This window comes from Prionailurus viverrinus, chromosome C1 (genome assembly GCF_022837055.1).
Source record: "Prionailurus viverrinus isolate Anna chromosome C1, UM_Priviv_1.0, whole genome shotgun sequence".
In the NCBI taxonomy this organism is placed as follows: domain Eukaryota; kingdom Metazoa; phylum Chordata; class Mammalia; order Carnivora; family Felidae; genus Prionailurus; species Prionailurus viverrinus.
This window is the reverse complement of record NC_062568.1, coordinates 154,845,132-154,866,283: the sequence shown is the minus strand read 5'-3', so window position 1 is coordinate 154,866,283 and position 21,152 is coordinate 154,845,132. Positions and strand designations below refer to the sequence as shown.

The window sequence follows — 21,152 nt, the reverse complement described above, 5'->3', positions numbered from 1 at the left end:
ATTTTATTGTCTTTGGGGTTGATTAAATGTAATATAATAAGCACTTAGCACAGAGTGTGGAATATGGTACACACTCAAACAGACACAACTGATGTATTAGTTGTATGGCTGCTGGGACAAATTACTAGAAACTTTCTGGCTTAAAACAACAAAAAGCTTATTTTTCTTACAGTTCTGTAGGTTACAAATCTAACACTGGTCTTAAAGGGCTAAAATCAAGGTGTAGGCAGGTCTGTATTCCTTTTTGAATATTCTAAGAATTAATGCATTTCCTTGTTTTTTCCCCCCAAATTCTAAAGGTTGCCCTCATTCACTGGTTTATGGGCCCTTTCTCCATCTTCAAAGCTAGGTTACTCTTCACATCACATAATTATGATCTATTTTTCTGTCCTCCTCTTCCATTCAAGACCCATGTGATTAGAATGGGCCTACCCAGATTAATCTAGGATAACCTCTCTATTCAAAATTCATCTAGTAAGCAACCTTAATCCCATATGCAACCCTAATTACTCCTTACCAGCAAGGTAACATATTTACATGCTTCAGGGATTAGGACACAAACATCTTTGGAGGCCATTATTCTGACTACGACAGACACTGTGATGAAAAATTGCTTTTGGAGAATACTATACACATTTACTATGTGTATGTTTTACAGGGGAGTATAATAATCACAGTTTTTCAGCCTATTTGAGACCTTTTTTATTGCAGACCAGTTTTTGGAACTATTACTCCAAAGAATATACTTTAGAAAATGATGTATTCTGGGGTGGCTGGGTGACTCAGTAGGTTAAACGTCTCACTCTTGATTGCAGCTCAGGTCATGATCTTATGGTTCATGGGTTCAGGAAGCCCCATGTTGGGTTCTGCATTGATAGTGCAGAGCCTGCTTGGATTTTCTCTCTCTCTCTGTCTCTGCCCTGTCCCACTCTCTTTCTCTCTCTCTCAAAACAAATAAATAAAATAAACTTTAAAAAATGATGTATTATACCATACTTCTACCATACTCTCTAGAATCTATTTGTTAACAATGGACTATGTATGTTTTTATATATGAGTATGAGTATACATTGCATATGTATATATAAATGCTATTAGATTGAATATCTTAATATACTTTATAATAATTCCCAATTTTACTCTCTGAAATAATTTTCTCTGTTTTTTCTGACATATCTTTAGTGCTAATTATAATTGTTTGATACATATGATTCACTGCAATTCTGCAGAGGAAATCCTTATCAGTTTGAATAAGTTTAAAGATACACAAAAGACCCTAAATTCATATATTTCTAGCCACGTATATTTACTAAAATATAGAAGCAATCCTTTCTACATTACATTTTCCAGTCTTATTTAAATCAGATGAGAAACAAACAAAAAAAGAAGTCTGCATGATGTCACTTTCTAAATTCATTGTGTGATATTCCTGTTTTTCTTATTTCTGGATTTCTCAATCTTAGAGATTAGATTTTGAAGGATAAGACAGTATGTTAAAACTGAAAGAAGATCCAATGCCAAATGATATGCCTTCATCAACTGATTAGAATATTTTTTCTATTCATTTTGCTCTGATTTTATTTCCAATTATTTTCTTTATAGTTGTTCAGCAGTTTCTAAGCTCTTATAACAAGGGAGTGGATGGCACATACACACAAAAGGGAAAAAAAAAGCAGAGCTGACATTCCTGAATTTCATTATTTTACAGTTATTAAACATAGTTACAAACTCTGGTGACACAAAATGTTTCTTCTGAAGAAAAGGGGAAAAAAACACTGATAACTAAGTACATACCCTTTGGTGTATGCAAGAGAAACAATATATTTCCTGATGTGTCTCTAATCCCTCACTTGGTATAAACTCCTCTGTGAAGGGTTGATCACAATACCAACATTCTCTCCCATTAACATAACAAATGCTAAATTTAAGACAAAGGCATTCTAATTTCAACAATGTGAGAAGATTGTGAGATATTTCTGGCCCTTGAGACTGGAGCTTATGGTCAACCTGGAATATGACTCATAGACAGCAAATCTGAGTGAGAATTAACCCTTTCTGAACAAATCCACACTACTGTCTGTATCATGTAAAGAGACACTGGCAGGGCACTCAAAAATGCAGGACCCTGGGGTCAGTCTCACAGTAGACAGACTTCATCCTTGATTTCCATAATCAAAATTTTGGTGATTGTCATGTTAATGCATGTTCATCCTTATCTTTTTTTGTTTTTTCTTCTACTCATATTTTCTTCCACGTATATTTCACAGAAAAAGGTAAATGAGGCACAACATTGCTGCTGTGAATGAGCAAATTAACTGGAAATACCAGTTTTTTTCTGGATTTCCAAAACATGCCAACAAAGTTTCTGTAGGCTGTAGTTTCTCAGTAGACATGGTAATGTAAAAATAAGATTCATAAGGAAATCTGACAACCTAACCAAAAAAGAAACTAAACCAAGCAAATACAAATAGATATATAGTTTATCCCCATTAATCAGAACTTTTGGAAATCCATGAAAAATGAATCTATAGAGGTGTATGATCTTTACATAAGTAAACACGTGCTTGTAAAATACTATACTGTGGTTTTGTGCCCCCAACTCCTCTATTAACTTCAGAGTATGGGAACATCTGCTGATGATATGGTAAAAATCCAAAAAATGAAAATCAGATGCTCTAAATTATTACCATGCATCTGATCATCCCAACTTTCACAGGATTTTAAGTTACATGCTGTCATTTGGTGTTGTCACTCCCATTTACCATTAAATGTAAGCCCCCTCCGTCTTTCCTATAGAAATATAGGTGTGCTTCTTTATTCTTCCCATCATTTGACAGTGTCTAAATACTACAGCACTACTGTATTTGGTCATATGGAAAGATATAGGTCTTCATTGAGAATAATTTTGTAAAGCCTCCTGGTGAGAGATAGGAATTGGGAACTTCTGCAGTCTGGCTGTCTGTCTCTCTCATCACTCTTTCTCTTTCTTATTTATGCCATAGTATCAACAGTTTTGCTTCTCTTTTGAGTAGTTACACATAGAGACCCATGCTACTATCATTTTACTATGAAATCAGAGCCTATTACTATCTATTTTAACTGGTGAATTTATTTGTTCTTGTGTTCTTATTTTGGATTTTGGTAATGACTACCAATTTGTATATAAAAGTCTTTGAACTGCTATTAAGTATTTTCTCTTCCTTTAGTTGACACCAAAAGTTTTCCCAACAATATGGTCTGTAATTAATCTGTCATTACGCAAATTGGAAGCCACACTATATACACATATACATATATATATATATATATATATATACATATATGTATATATATATATATATATATATATATATATATATATATATCTTTGTCAGGCTGGGAAATGATTAGTCTAAAATAAAAAGGTTGGCAAGAATCTCATTAGTTCTAATAAAGTGGCTGGGTGGCATTTTAACAAATTTAGTTTTGACAAGAAGCTGAAGTTTCACTACAAAGCTGAAATGTATTTTTCTATGTTGAGTGGTCATCTCTCCTCCAAAAGAAAAAGAAAGAAAAGAAATAGAAAACAACAGGAAATTAGAGAAACGGGCAACTAATATTTAAAAAGATTCTGTTTGATACCTCTATTAAATAAGAAGTTAGAGCAACACAAAAGAGGAGAAATTGAGGAGTTTAAATGAATCACTGATTTTTTTTAAATGTTTATTTATTTTGAGTGAGTGTGCATGCAAGCAGAGGAGGGGCAGAGAGAGAGAGAGAGGGAGAGAAAGAATCCCAAGCATGTTCTAGGCTGTCAGTCCAGAGCCCAATGCAGGGCTCAATCCCATAAACAATGAGATCATGACCTGAGCTGAAATTAGGAGTTGGACGCTTAACTGACTGAGCCACCCAGGTGCCTTAAATCACTGATCTTTTCAACAGACTACAAACGTACATTAAGGGGCCCCTGGGTGGCTCAGTCAGTTGAGCATCCCACTTCGGCTCAGGTCATGATCTCACAGTTCGTGGGTTCAAGCCCCGCGTCGGGCTCTGTGCTGACAGCTCAGAGCCCAGAGCCTGCTTCCAATTCTGTGTCTCCCTCTCTGCCCATTCCCCACTCACACTCTGTCTCTCTCTCCTTCAAAAATAAATAAACATTAAAAAAAAATAAATCTTTTTAGAAGACCTTCACTACAATGGGTAATAGCATCATTTATTGAGTACTGACTCTATGTCAAGTACTTAACATATTTCATCTTTTAATTCTGAAAATAATTCTATAATATAGATTTCATTATTTACAAAGTCCCAAGAGGATTAAGTGTCTTAATCCCAAATTCACACAGTTACTAAGCGTGAGAGCTAAGACACACATTCAGGTCAGTCTTACTCCAACACATTAGCCCCTTCCACTGTTGAAGGCCTGTAACAACATTACAATTCTGGAGAAGCTGTTTTCTTTACAAAGCATGGTTCTAGTAGCTGACACACATCAGCTCTGACAGCATAAATTCATTATGAAAATATTTATTAAGTATAAATAGAACACATTGCCTGTCCTCATGTGATTTACATTTTAGCTGGAAACACAGATATATTAACCACTAATGGATTAGGAAAGAATAGTGAAAAGGGTCAAGGAGAACTGAGGGAAGGAGTGGTTAATTCTAATTGGAGAAAAGGGAGAAGGTTCAAGAAAGAACAAAAACACCCGCAGTGGTATGAAACACCAGAGTTCTTTAAGGGGCGCCGGCAGGGTAAGGGTAGGCAAAGAAGAGAAAAGGAAGACAGAAGGGATTATTTCATTGGCAGAAGCGGACAGAATTTGCTTGCCATTCTGGCTATACTACATATTACAGAGAGAGCTTCAAACTCTAATCATTTACTTAAAAGCCTATTATATACTATTTGATGTTTCCATCCATACATCTTTATTAATTTGGTAAATTAAAAAAAGCAAACAAAGTATGAAATGAAAACCATAATGAATGTTATTAGAAACCAAGAGTCTATATTCTTCCTTAAAACCATCAGGAATGTAAGCAATGCTCAATTCGGGGGCAAAGTTCCAGGTGGTATGGAGATCCTTAAAAAAAATACTCGTTCATCATGAAACAATGAAAATATCAGGTCAAAATATCAAAACAGGGAGATTTTTCAGTCCCAAATACAGAGTATTCTTTTCATCAAAGAGTCTACTCCAAATGATAGACCTAGTATTTTATCCAGCCATACGTAAAGTTTTCATGCTAGGCTCAAACAATGGGTTCCCGTGGGGCTGTATGTGATGGAAGATTTTAGAATATTTGATTGACAATAAGAGTCCAGGAAACAGAGAAAGGTAGAGGTTGGTGTAACATTTTCTTCTTGGTGTTTTCTATGTATGTATGTCCTCTGTGTCTCTAGCTATATATATGAATGCTCTTGGCTGTATGTGGTACTCAGAAAGGACTGACAGTGCGTTGCACAGCACCTGGCATCCATGGCTGCTCATAAATATCACTATGGTGATGACATGGAATGGTAAGTACTGAAGTGGGACAAGAAGAGGACTCAAAAATTATGCAGCAAATTAAATCAAACTGGTACATTCGGTTATCTTTGAATAGTAATATAACATTTTAATAATAAATATAACAAACAACACCCATTCTTTCAGAAGGTGAGGAACCAGAAGGCTGACCCCTACAATGATCTTAAAGGAACAAAGAAGGAGACAATTTTGCTTCTGTAATATATAGCTCTTCCTATTTGATTAATTCCACATTTAAAGCCTTAGTAGGTTCCAAGAAGACCCTGTGAATTCAAAGTGTTCAGGGATTCATACATTCCCTTCTTTTGATCTTGATAAGGCCACACCGATTTTTTTTACTATATGCAAATGCAAAAAGTAAGTCATGTCATACTTTGGCAGCAGTGAAAGTGGATAACAAACCACACTTCAGAAAGCACAGATTGAGTTAGGTTGCCTTTAAGGGAGATCTAACTGCTGTGTACTGTGAAGTTAAAAGAGGAACATATCATACTGTCAAAGACAAGTGGGCTGTGTGAACTGCAAGCTCAAAAGCCTCACAGTAATCCCAACCACACGCCAAGTCTCAGAAAGTGGGGCAGTGTCTCCTTTGGAGATGGGGGTGCGGGAACACTCCAAGGTATGCAAAGCTGACAACTCTCCACAAGAGAGGGAAGAGCCGCATGGAATGTTTTTTGCCTTCAAATAATTGTTCACATGCTCTGCAAGTCATCTTCATTAGCTAAACAAATACCTTTGAGAGCAATTTTTATTTGTCCAGATCAGACTTAAAGTGAGTATTTCCAGGACTCTTTAGGAGGTCAGGAGCTTCAGGGGTAAATTTACTTTGAAAAATATACTCAGCTTTTCTGTTAAAAATGCTCTTTTTAAAACAGAATATGGTATGTTGCACCTGAAAGTTTTGAGTATGCCAAACCTAAAAGAAAATGAGTGTTCTCCTTTGGGTTGTTATTCTGACATTCCATTCTTGGTCACTCAAACGCCAATTCACTAATATACTCAAAACCTGACTCACCTCACTTCATTTTGTTGTTTGTCCAGTAAAGATTGTATAACAGGCAAAGATTGAAGGTCAAGTTTATTGATTAAAACCCAAAGCAACGAAGTATCTGTTAAGTGAGGGTAACTGACTCTCATGTGCTTAATCCACATGGAATTTTTCTTCATGAAGTGATTTTGACAGAAATTAGCAACACTGTAAGAATTAAATAACAAAAAAATGTTTCTAGATACATTACATTTTAAAATTAAAGTGCTCACATTCACAAGTTAAACATCTCTACTTCCATGCTGTCCCTCCCATTTCTACGGCATCCATACTAGTTCTGAGAGCCTCTGTAAGTGTGGACTATTACAATAGGTTTCCACCTGGATTTTCTTTCTCAAGTCCTTACACCATAATTTTGTTTTACTCAAATAAAAACTGAAAAATCTGTTATTCTGCTTTTATTTCCCCCTTTTAACTGAGTCTGTACTGGTCCCAAAAGATGCATATTGATTCACTAATGCATCAGGCTATATTATCCCACACAATATTTGAAAAGGATCATTTTATAGTAATGCTAGATAGTGTTAACATGATTATTACACAAATTCATCAAACAACAGTGCTTTTTGTGGATAAGCTGGTGACAGATGTTACCAAGTTCTCCATGGCTGACCTTCTTTCCTGGCTTCTTAATGCAAATGTCTTAACCTACTTTAGTGTCAAGAACTTTAAGAATAGGATAAAAGTGATAGTTACTCTTCCCAGTGGAAAAATATTAAAGAGCACCAAATTTTAGATATACACCCATGGGTTTTATGGTTAAAGAATCCCTTGATTTTAAGTCATATCACCTCGTTTTAGCCAGTGAAACAGCTATTCTACCGGGTAAAAAATGTTCCTCATAAACAAACAAACAAGAACAAAAATGTCATACCACATCAGCCAAGGAAGCCTGTGTCAGCGTTTGAGGAAATGTGTTATTTAAAAATCTCAAGTCTATTTTGTCAATCCTGTGAATCGTTCGTTCATCATGTCTTTATACATGTAAGACTGTGTTTCAACCATCACCAACTCCTGAGATGGTGGAACCGGATGGATAACTCTGAAGTTTCCACACGATGACACTCATGACTGCTGTTTCCCGTGGCAGCTTCTTAATCTGGGGAAGCTCCCAGCCGTGGCTCCCCAGGGCCCCCTGCTTAAACTCTCGGCAGCTGCTCCTCTCAGCATTGAATGGCTCCAGTCAGCAGTCGAGCCCGGCAATTACAGTCTCCTACAGCTGCTCCCCAAGAGTCCCATTGCTTCTCACATGCTCAAACAACCTCCAACAGCATCTTGATCTCCCAGCAGCTGCACATTTGAGCATTTCTTTGTCAGCATCACTTCTAAAAGATGTCTCATGGCAATGCTCTAATGGAGCCATTCCCCCAGTCTGAAGAGCTGGTCCTGTTCCCAAACAGCCCATCCCCCAACCCTCACTCCACTTTATGGAACAAGACAATATGGTGTCATACTTCTAACTGCTTCTTCAGCACTTGCCGGGTCTTGAAGTAGCTTCTCATTCAGTTCTGAATGATTTATTGTGCACACAAAGAAGAAGTTTCAAGCAGTTTCCTAGAGCTGGCTATCACTTCCTGCCTTGTAATCAAACCACAACCCTTCTATGTACCAACTACTTCACTCCAAAAGTTAGATATGATCTCCATTGAAAGAGGATCACCTCCTTCATAAGCACCCTGGGTGTACCTCTGTCCTAGCCCCTACCTAACTTTAGTGCATTCATTTGCTTCATGTTAGTATTGCCCCACTGATTTGTGAATTCCTTGAAGGGAAAAATGAATTCTTATTTGTGGATATTTGTTTTCTAAACACCTAGAACAATGCTTAGCATATGGCAGGTGCTTAAAAATGTACCTAGGTTGCATTAGAGGAAGTGTCCAAAGTCAGGTAACTGTTTACTAGAGAAGAGTCCCAAACTGCTTTTCATTGGTTTCCCCACAAGGCACAGGTGCAGCTGTAAAAATCAAGACCCAGAATATTGTTGCACAGCTCCTAGCTCCCAGGGTAAATATACAACCCCAGTTCTGTATCCTTTTTTAGGTTATTTTTCTTAAAGTTACAGTCTGTGTGAATAATGAAAGACTTCAGTTTCCACTCGTGCCATTGTGTATTTGTAGCTCTAATATTCATTAAAGATGCAACCGAAATGTTAATGATAATTGCACCCTAAAAGCTAATAAAGAGAAGCCCAAGGCTCACATAAATGCCAGCATTTAATAATTATGCATACTTTTATCTTTTCTCCTTAATCTATCTTACTTTCTGAAAATTAGTTTAGTAAATCTAAGCTCCCAATGTATGTGTAATTAATTTCAAAATTTGTTTTTAAATTTGTTTTTTATACTCAGGAATGAGATATATTTTTTCCAGAATATAAAGAGGTAATCATCATTATATAAAATGGTTACCTATATAGATGGTAGAACTTAAAACATACCTCTTGAGAGTAGGAAATGCTTGACATTTTAGGGGGAAAAATTTTATCAGTCAAGATCCAGCCAGGAAAAAAGAAACCAATTTAAGCATTTCAAAAAAAAAAAAAAGAAGTTTAATACCTCTTGTTTATATGGTTGATAAAGAGCTAAAAAACCAAAGCATGTGAAAGTGAAGAAGCTCAGATTTGTAACAGTGAGAAGCCACTAATAATTCCTACATGCAAGTATCATTATTAGAGCCCAGAGATCGGAACCGCTCATCAGGAGCGAGATCCACAACATGGGACTGCCTTGCATGAGCTGTGCCAACTGGAAGACAGGCTATCCAGTGGAAGCTGTAGTCCAGGAGGGGAAAGGCTTGCAGGAGATGCTGCCTGAGGCAATGGGAGAAGGGGACTAGCCTGACTTCTCCCTGACTCCCTTTCTGATCCCTTCTCCTCTGGGTGAATCCTGCCAGGAACCAGAAAAAGGGACAGCCTGAGAACACACCTACAGTGGTCAGCCCACTCCATTATACAAAGCGTAGCAAAAGAGTGCAGAGAATGGCTCTGAAATCAATAAGGCAGAAATGACTGCCACCATATCTTTTCCTTAACTTTAGGTAGTAGTCAGCTTTCAAAAAAATGTAGAATCCTAATTACTGTACCTCAAAACTTTAACATCGGTATACATTGATCATATCTTTTTCCATGAAAGATTTCCACTGGAAAAAATTAATTTTATTAATATTTTACAACTAACTATTATCTATGTTCTTACATTTATTTTATTTTTTATTTTTAATGTTTATGTATTTTGAGAGAAAGAGAGAGAGTGAGTTGGGGAGGAGCAGAGAGAGAGAGAGAGAGAGAGAGAGAGAGAGAGAGAGAAACCCAAGCAGGCTCTGCATTATTAGTACAGGGGCTGGATCCCATGAACTAGGAGATCATGACCTTAGCTGAAATCAAGAGTCAGATGCTTAACCAACTGAGCTACCCAGGTGCCCCTCTATTATCTATCTAATGAAAGTCACTGGGATTAATGACAGCAATCCCAATTATGTCTTACCTCAAAAAAGGAAAGAGGAATGGATGTACCTATGCATTATCAGGTCACTGGAAAAGGAATAAGGTAAAACCTATTAAATATCTACTTTGAATCAGATACTTTGAGAGTTTTTTCATATGTCTAACTGTATTTTTAAAGAAAAATTTCACAGCAATACCAAGAGTTACTATTTTTTTACTTTTCAGAGAATGAAAATGGGCCTTAAAAAGATGGAGATACTTAATCAAGTTCATATACTTTATAAATATCAGAACTGGATGTCACCTGAAAAGTGTCTAATCCCTATGCCACACTAAACTACTTAGGAGAAAACTGGTCCCAAAGAGACAAGAGAAAACTAGTTTCAAAGAGAGAAATAACCCAAACCATTATTGAATGAGAAAAAAAAAATCCAGAGAAATTTTTTTCTGGTAACTGGCTAGCTTGTACTTCCAAGGAACTTCACTCATTCATTCTATTGTGTATTCAGTACTTATTTTAGACCCAATTACTTGACAGCCCCTGTCCCATTCACTGAGGGTATGGAAGTAAGATGGACAAAATTCATACTTTCATGGAGCTTATCACAACCTGCCATGCATTGGATAATTAAGGCATGTCTCTATCCTTTCTACTAATTTAATAGTATCTCATTCTGAGGTGATTTTCACCCCAGCAGTCATTTGGCAATGTCCTGAGATATTGCAGCATATAACAATCAGGAAATGTTACTGGTGTCTATTGCATCGAGGCCAGTGTTTTAAGTCCATTCAGGCCTCTATCACAAAATATCATAACTGAGTGGTTTATTAACAACAGTCACTTATTTCTCACAGTTCTGGGGGGCTGAGAAGTCTAACATTGTATCATCAGCAGATCCTTTGATGAGGACCCACTTCCTAGATAGCCGAACTTTCATATTTACATCCTCACATGGTAGAAAGGGTGAGTGGTCTCTGTGGGAGCACTAATCCCATTCATGAGGGTTCCACCCCTATGACCTAAGCTCCTCCCAAAGGTCCCACCTCCAAATACCATCACATTGGGTACTAAGTTTCAACATATGTATTTTGGGGGGACACAAACATTCTCTAGAATCCAGGGATGCTCCTAAACATATTACAATATGCAGCCAATTCTGTCTATCCCAACACACACACACACACACAGTAATTGTATGGTCCAAATGTCAATGATGCCAAGGTTGAGAAACCTTGTTCTAGGTGTATAAGAAGATATCTTTATTTTTGAGTGTGTGTGTACTAGTTTTCTAATTGCTAACATAAATTGCTACAAAGTAGCTGAAAACAAATTTATCTTAAAACAAATTACAGTTCTGTGTGTTAGATATCCAACAGAAGTCTTTCTCAGTAAAAAGCAAGGTATCGCCAGGCCTGCATTCCCTTCTGGAGTCTCTGGAGAACCCATTTCCTTAACTTTTTCAGCTTCTAGAGGCTACCCATATTCTTTGGTTCATGATCCTCTATCTTTAAAGTCAGTAAGGGCAGGTCTAGTACTACTCATATATCACACACTCTGACCTACTTCCACAGACGTCAATCCCTCTGATTCTCTTCTACCTTCCTCTTCCACTATTAAGGGGCCTTGTGGCTTCGTGGGGCCCACCTGGATAATCCAAGATGATATCCCCATTTTAAGGTTAGATGATTTGCAATCTTAATTCTCCTTTGCCATGTAATCTAACATATTCACAGGTTCCAGAAATTAGGACATAGTCATCTCTGGGGACCATTCTGCTTTGGCCAAAGGAAGAGCACATGTGCAACTTTTAGCAAAGTTATTTGCACAGAGTTGGTACTGAATTAAAGTAAAGGGACCACACAAGCATTTTTTGAATTAATCATAGATGTCCTTTTAAAATGGGCTACCTTGAAATGGAAGGGTCATAAGCAGAGGGAAGACAATATGCATGTCCTGCCTAATTCTGCACTGATGAATAGGGGAAGCCGTCCCTCCTCAAGTCTTCAATATGTCATTTTAAAACGTGTCCATCCACCGACTTACTCAAATCAAAACCTAAAATAATGAGTGAAGTACCTGAGAGAAAATTCTAATTGTTTTATTCTTTTTAAATGTTTTAAAAATGTTAACTCCTTAATTTGTGTGGCATTAGGAATCCTTGGCTATAATATTTATAGCTAACTTTGTCCCATATAAAGTATTTTTTCTCAAAATAACATTGCTATATCTATCTATGTATCTATGTATCTATCTATCTATATCTAGATAGATATAGATAGATATGTGTGTATATATACATTCATAAAATGCTGGTATCCCATTTATTATTTTTTCACTACAAAATGCAATCACTATTCTGCACTTGTAAAAACATGGGGATTAGCAGAGGATAAAGATGCTATGACCTGGAATGGAAATAAGCAACCTAAGTCATGAATGCCTAACTAATCCTTTTAATTTAAAATTTTTCCTGTTATGTCAGCATTCCTGATGTTATGCCCTAAAGATAGCATCAGTACATTAAGTCACAGCTTAAGCAAAGTGACTGGCTTGAAGCCAGGGAGAAGGAAGTATGTACAGATGTACAACCAATAAATCTCTATTTGGTCCCTAACATTTGTCAGGCAATACTGGTGATACTTTCCTGGATGCCTGGGAGTCAAAAAAGGATTAAGACTCAGTCCTCACCCACGAGGAGTTCACTGAGGTTCTTACCGGGAGTCCACACATAGACCAAGGGGGTTCATGAGCATCTTGCTCATGTAAAGTAGTTTGTAAAATGTTCATGGAATGTACAATTTTCTAGAGACCAAGTGTACAGGTTTCATCTGATTTTCAAATGGGTTCATGACTGCAAAATGTTTAAGAACCACTGGTCTGGATGCAAAACTACTAGCATGGGTAAGAAAGCTGTGACAGCTTTCAGGTCCTACCTTTCCTAAGTCCCTCCTGCTCCCACTGGATCACTAACCAAAAGATGCTAAAGGGATGGGAAGTGAAGTGGTGTGGGGCAGAGGGATACAAGGACACAGAGTCACTGTATGATTCAACTTTGCCACCAGCCTTAATTGCTCCCATTTTCTTCTTGGCACTACACATAATTAATTCTTACTGTTCTGCTACAAATCATAAGATAAACAATATCATTAGCAGATTCAAATTTTCTCCTCTGCTAAATTTTACACATATAAAGGTTATAAAGGAGTATGTCATTTAGAATTTAATGAAAACAGCAAAATCCTAATTGTCTTGGTAGTAATTTCTTAACTACCCACATAATTTAGGGAAGTAAACAGTAAAATTATTTCATAGATCAAATCGTTTTGCAATGACTTCCAAGAAGACAAATTGTTTCACCAGAGTCTTATGTATTTTCAGGGTTCCTGAAGATAAGTGGACCAGCGAAATCTTGGTAATCTTTTATTTATAGAGAGATTTTAATACTGATAGTGTACATTGCATTGGGATTTGACATGTGTTACTTACATAGTTATTTTATTTCTTTTTTAGGAAAAAATAAAGATACTCCAAGATAAGCAACAGATATAACTATTATGAAATGTAACAGACAACACACAACTCAGAATTACAACCACACAATAAAAATTTCATCAGCCTGGGCTTTGAGATACTTACCAAACTATGTGTTTCAAGAACTAGAGTAAATATCCATTAATTGTTGAAGGGACTTTTGAAGGACATCAGATCTTGCTTAAAGGATTAATTAATTTAAAATATTGTCTGTTTTTTTTAATGTTTATTTATTTTTGAAAGAGAGAGCGGGACCATCGGGAGAGGCAGAGAGAGGGGTGGGGCAGAGGATCTGAAGCAGGCTCTGCGCTGACAGCAGACAGCCTGATGCGGGGCTCAAACTCGCGAACCACGAGATCATGACCTGAGCCGAAGTTGGATGCTTAACTGGCGCCCTGTTTGTTTTGTTTTATTTTTGTTTGTTTGTTGGTTTGTTTGTAACAGAGAGGGAGGCAAACCATAAGAGACTCTTAGACTCTTAACTATAGAGAACAAACTGAGGGCTGCTGGAGGGGACGTGGCAGGGGGGCAGATAGGCTAAATGGGTGATGGGCATTAAGGAGGGCACTTGTTCGGATGAGCACTGGGTGTTTGTTATATGCAAGTGATGAATCACTAAATTCTACTCCTGAAGGCAGTACTACACTTTATGTTAACTAACTTGAGTTTAAACAAAATCTTGGAAAGAAAAAAAAACATATGGTCAAATTGCATTTTGAAATGTGCATTACCAAAAAAATTAATAAAAAAAAAGTACTGCTTTACTCAGTCTCAAAATGACTGATAAATATTGTTCTGCCTCTTGTACATTCAATTCTTCGATATCCTTTTATTTAACACTTGCCAATACAATTCAAAACGTAGAAAGAAAGACAAACTGTGGCAGAATTACTTTTCAACAACACAGACCCCAAACTGTACAATCTTTGGACTTCATTGCCCCTAGCCTGCCACACCTCAAAAAAATATCCGACTCGTGAGTAAACCAGAAGTACTAAAGAAGTACTTTCCTTGCTGTCACAATTCCCTAGTCAGAAAAGATGCTTATTTAAATTCCAATATTGGTCCCCTTGCACCAGCTATGAAGCTCAGTGGTTTCCATGAAAGTTCCTTCTGTAGAAGAAGGGATGACTCAGCTGGAAGCAAACAGTGTGCAACAGCTACCAATATTATTTTTCTGTCATTCTTACCTCTCTCTCATTCACAAATGATAGCATCTTGAAACTTTATTAGAAAATGCCATCAACTTAATCATTCCCTCTGTAAGCAGTACACTATGGATTTCTGCACCATTTTGATCTAATACTGTTCTAATACAAGATCTTTTATTGACGATACACAAAACTTCATGTACTAATTTTTGGCTAGGAAAATATGATTACTAAACTTGAGAAAACCCGTTTCAAAAAAACTATTATTCATTGAAATTTACCCTCTCTTTCTGCTACTTCTTATACCTCACATGCAGAAAAATGACGGCCAAAAGACTTTAAAAGAGAGGATAAGAGAAAAAAGATTTTCTAAAGATTATAAGAGAAAAAGAAAAAAACAAAAGAATATTCAGGAAAGAAGATAAATGTCTATTCTGAAAGAAGTGCCCAAACTTGGGTGCCTGAGTGGCCCAGTCAGTTAAGTGTCAGGACTCCTGATCTCAGCTCAGGTCATGATCTTACAGTTCATGAGATACAGACCCATGTGAAGGCTCTGCACTGACAGCATAGACCCTGCTTGGGATTCTCTCTCTCTCTCTCTCTCTCTCTCTCTCCTCTCTCTCTCTCTGCTCTTCCCCCACCTCTCAAATGAGGATTTCACTAAAAATGAATTCAATTAACCTTATTTTTAATGGATGCTGGTAGTTAAATCAATAACCTAATAAATGCCAATACATTCACAGATAAAAGTAAGGTGATGGTTTCCTAGAAGTTCGCCTGATACACATGACCATGTAACCACAGTGATTCTAGCCAGACTGGAATTTCTGAAAAGAAAACTAAAAATATCCACCAGAAAAAAATGCATTAATTTTTAAAATTATTATGTAATATTCGCTGCCTGAAAAACCCTATTCCACATAAGTCCAGATGACTGGACGTGAATTTGTCTGTGAAGGTACACTTGAGGGAACGATTTTACAGAATTCTAGATCACAAATGACACTGGAAGGACTTATTTTTCCAAAGTTTCAGAAATGAAGCATAATTGTTCTGTTTAGATTCCAGATCTAAAAATAAATCTCAAACTAAATAAATAAACATTAAGAAAAAAAAAATGAGTTCATGGATACAGAGATGATAATTGGTGGTTGCCAGCAAGAAGATGAGGGGATTGGCAAAATGGATGAAGGGGGTTAAAAACCACAAATGTCCAGCCATAAAACATATTCAGTCATATTCAGTACAGCATGATGACTGCAGTTAATAATATTGCATTGCATATTTGTAAGTTGCTGACAGAAGAGATCTTAAAAGTTCCCATCACCATAAATAAATGTGTAAGTATGTGTGGTGATGTATGTTAACTAAACTTATTGTGGTGATCATTTCACCATATTTACAAATTTTGACTCATTATATATTGCACACCTGAAAATAATATAATGTTTTATGTCAATTATATTTAACATTTTTTAATTTAAAAAGACTGTATTTTATATCTACTTTATCTTGTAAGTATACTATGAAGTTACATTCCTTTAGTTATAGCCAAAGGCTCTTCAGATGGGATAATGAAGCCTCATTATGTTAAGGACCATTTTTAGTGCAGGTGGTTTATTATTTGTTTATATGTTGAAATTTTTAAGGGTATATATTTTAGGTCTTTGCCATTTCTTTGTATTTGACAGCATGCCCAAAGTTGGGTTCCTATGTATAATTTGAATATCCCCAACAAATATAAAAAGAGCTTAAATAAAACAGAGTGGGGGCCAGTCTGAGGGCCTTCCTGAGCCATCACTGCATTCAAGAAATGACTATTTTGACATGTGTGGGCTCTGTAAGAATTTTCCTAGCGCTGATAATTTTTCTTTGGTTTCATTTTGTAGCTTATTGAAAAATTTTGAAATGTTTACTGTTGCAGAACATCGACCTGAATTTTCTAATGTATGTGGTATTTTGAACATGTTTTTACTATCATAGCTCTTTCTCCCTTTGGGTCTTTCAAGGAAGGCAGGTCTATGATCTGTAATGCTGTGTTATCGCCCATCAGCTCAATGTGGAGCACAAGTGTGGTGTCTTTCTCTTCCACTATTAAAGCCTTGTCAAGGCTTTAATATTCATAAAAGAATGTTAACATTAGATTAAGATGTGCTGGTCTTTAAAGAATAAAGCTCTATACTTGTGGCCACATGGAATAATTGCTCTCCAGATACTCATTGGCAAGTCTAATTTTGAAATATCTGTACCTGAATTCCTATTCAAAGACCTTCTGAGAGAAATAATATTTGCGGAGGTTTGATTCAGAAAGGCTAGGTCCTAAAATTTACTTACAGATTAAGGTAATAATCAAAAAGCTATCTCCCTGTTATTGAACTGGCATCATACTGAATTTACTTTCAGATGTTTAATTTTTTTTCTTTACTTCCCTGTACTTCAGGTTATATTGAGAGGTGTTATAAGGAATGATTCTCTGAATGAGCACTGTGAGTGTTGTACAGTTACTGTTGAGATGTTCCTTACAGCTCACAGTGGTTCACTGGGCTGATTCACAGTAGAAACGTTCCGTTCTGAGTAACAGGATCAGGGCACTAAGAAATGTAAGTGTCAACTTTATGAGCATGGAATGAATAACTAATCCTGTTTCTCTCTGTGTACTGGCTGCTACAAATATCAGAACTAAATTTTTACCAAGCTCTAGAATTAGTTAGAAACCATGACATATATTTTATGTTCTAACCTCACCAATGACTGCATCCTACTCTGCTTACCTTATCTTTTGCCTCCAATTTCTCCTATTTACCTTGGTGTACTAACTACTTCTTTATAAGCCTCTTTAAATACTTTCCGATGTAAAACAGAATGTTTAATAATAAATGGTGTTTGAATGTGTTGTCTTTCCATTTTACAAAGGCTTTCTCCAAACAATGACTAAGCCAGAGGCAAGGGGCTAATACTGTCATAGTTTGGGATCTTTAGGAAGCACACACTGAAATGAAATGGAGTTTATAGTGCAGGGTATTTATTAGGAAATGCCTTTGTGATAAATCTCCGGAGAAGGAAGAAGAATGAGATGGGATTGAACAGAGCAAGAATTTCAGCTGTAGAGCTGTTCAACAGCTTCAGCTGTTCTGGAGCCAAAATGGCTCATCAGAGTTATCCTACTTTAGGCTGGAAGGGAAGGGCCTTTATACCCCCTGCATCAATCAGTCCTCAGATATTGGTTGCTTTAGGACAAGTCTGACTTTGGGTAAAGTGGCTTTCTATAGCTGAGGTGATCCCTGAACGGTCTGATCATTAAATGCTATAAAAGCAAACCCAGCAGCTAGAAAAGCAAACCCATCCCTGAAAAGGGAAGTGTGCCACCCCATCTATCACAAATACTCCAGGTAAGCCAGATAAGCTGAGGAAATCAGAATACCCTGGAAAGTTAAATACCCTCAAGAAGGTATTTTGGCCATAGAATTATGTGCTAGTCAAATAATCTATTCTACCTAGAGAAAATCTAGAGTATATTTCCCTGAAAGGCCACAGGTGGAGGGAGAAATATTTCACACATATGTAATATGTGTGTGTGTGTGTGTGTGTGTGTGTGTGTGTGCACGCACGCGCTTAAAGGGGCTTAAAACAATATACATTTATTATCTCAGTTTCTGTCCAGGTATGTCTTAGCAGGATCCTCTGCCCACAGTCCTATAGGCTATAATCAATGTATGGTCAGGGCTTATTATTGTGTGCATATGTGTTTAATATACAGTAGGTATGAGTGTCTATTTTGTGCTATACACAACCTAGACTTTAGACTTGGACTCGAAGTAGAAGCCATCTCTATCATATACTCAAGTGTGCAGCATTTACATTTCATGATTCCTATCATTACAGGATTGTACTAGGGAACTCAAGCTTCATAGCAAGTCTTCCAGCCTTGTACACTTTTACACTCATGAAAAAGAAACATTATGCTTAGTAAATTCTTTATCACATGATTTGAAACACTGGACATTTAGGTAGCTTTATCAGTGGTATATTATATATAGGCAATCAAAATTTTATCTTCTTACTGAGTCTATTTCTATGCCCTTGAAGTAAAACTCCAATTTGCCACATTCTTCACATTTCATGAGTATATACATTGTTCAGCTAAGTTGATGAAAGCAAAACACGGAGATAAACACAACAGACCTGCAGGCTATATACTGAAAGGTACTGCTATGCACAACTCAGTTTTCACTGTGTTCAATGCAAGCATGATACAAGTGGTACGGGATATTTTTCATACCTAAATAATATTTTCCCTTGCAAATCATCAGTGTTTTATTTGTTTGTTTTTTGTTTGGTTGGTTGGTAGACTGGTTCAGGTTTTTTTGTTTTCATTTTTTTGTTGTGTTGGTCATCTTTTTGTTTTTCACTGGTAGGGACCTTAAGATCTTCTGGTTTGAGTCCTCCTCTTTCAAATGTGAAAACTAGAGTGTAGAGAGGCTTGATAATCACCCATTTCATGAGAGAAAACTCAGGATTGGAATCCAGGTTTTCCAACTCCTACTCTAGTGCTTTTTCTCCCCCATTGTTCCATTCACTGGTATTAATAGCTCTAAGAAATCAATAGCACTGACAAATTTCCCATGCACAATGTCTGTGTTGGCAAGATATCCTTTCTATTATCCCCTTTCTAAAATGATTTTTTTAATATCCCTGGAGCACGCAGTTGCAACAATTAAAGATGAGCTTTGTTTTTACTAGCCAATGTGTGTGTTTGACATCAGTGATTAATACAGTCTTCTCTCACTTGCTGTGTTTCTTTATCTTGGTGAATAAAGACTTGACAAATTGTTAGGCAAAGAGCATATACTTCAAAACTATTGAGATATACCTGAGTAGCAGACAACCTAAGAAATATAAAGACTGAAGAGAGGGGCACATCAGCTTATTCTCATTCATCAAGAGAAAATGTAGCTTAAGTGGGGTTGACTTTTTGTGACATTTATTTAGTTCTTGAATTGACTGACAAGCCTATTAATGTATTCCCTGAACTTTATTAATGTAATTGGAAAACTGCCCACATGTCAATCAACTTCTAATAAGTAATTATGTTCATAAATACTGTAAAATTATTAGCTTTTAATTTGACCCAAACACATACTCTCAAAACTGTAACATGAATTTTATTTTTCTAGAAGAACAAAATATTCTAATAAAGCATTGAATATTGGCATTCCCACAATGCACTTCCTAAAATGGAATTTAAAAGTTCACCATCATCAAATGGCCAACAAAAAAGAATGCAATAGTAAGGCATGTAACAGTTTAAAAAAATCTGTATGATGTGAAACAGTCTATGTAGCATAAAGTTATGAAGCAATCCTATGAAAATTAAACATGTGCCTGGGCACAGCTCATATAGCCATAGTCTGGCTTAAAAATACAGTGCTACTATGGAACAAGAGAGAATGGAAAAAAAGAAAGAGGGATATGTTTAGTGTCTAGAAATACATCACTTAAACCTATTAAGAACCAAAATGACTACATCTCCAGTGACTCAAATATATTATTACCCAAGTATACTTTTTTCTCATGTAATAAAAATCTTTTGCAGTCCTTGAGGTAGAAATTCAAGTCAAAGGGCACAGAAATAAACAAGAGAACATGATTGGGCTTAGATAACAGTAGAAATGTGTTTTTGACTTGTAATCCCATGCTGGTTTCTGAAGGTGGACCAACTCCTGCCCTCTAGCATCTCTGGATAATCTCTGAATAAAGATAGACTTTGGTGTAAACTTTATTCTATTCTCATATGATTTTAAATAAAGAACATCGCCACAGTGTGCAATGTTCTGTAATAAGAAAAACCATTGAGGAAATTTACAGACTTGTTTGCCTTATATTTGCCTCCTGAAAGTTAATTATTTAACTAATACGTTTAACCTTTATCACAAATATAAAATACTTACTAATAATTGAAGTTGTATTTGAATTCAGGTTTACCTCTTTATATGAGGAAATAAAGTTCCAGATGTAAGTTAATAAAGTTCCAGATATAAGCCATGTACCTAAATTAATAGTTACAGTTGAATATTTGAAGGATAAACGGAGAGATAACACAACTAACTTGCTCACTCAGCTTTCCTATTAGGAATAAAACATGCACTCACTGGCACCACATTACCATATAATTTGTTATTAATTTTACTTAGAAATGCTGCGATGTCGTTTTGAGATCCACAGCCTAATATTTCTATGCAACAAACACATGATTAATCTGTAAAGCACAAGGAAATAATGTAAAAGGGCAAGAATATACATTTTCTATTCTACTAGCATTATAATTGCATTTTTCTTGAAAAGTATTTATATTGGGGATAAATATGCTCTTACATTTTAGTATGCAGGAAAAATAAAATAGCTTGATGATTCAGTTTGTATTTGGAGACTGCAAGTTAGCTAGAATGATTTATGATCTTCTGAGAGTA

General features: G+C 36.3%; 1 protein-coding gene across 1 annotated transcript in view; it reads right to left on the bottom strand.

Annotated features, from left to right (window-relative positions):
• Nucleotides 1-21,152, bottom strand: part of NEGR1 (neuronal growth regulator 1) — an 840,514-nt gene that overhangs the window by 460,919 nt on the left and 358,443 nt on the right. The gene's annotated exons all lie outside the window — the stretch shown is intronic.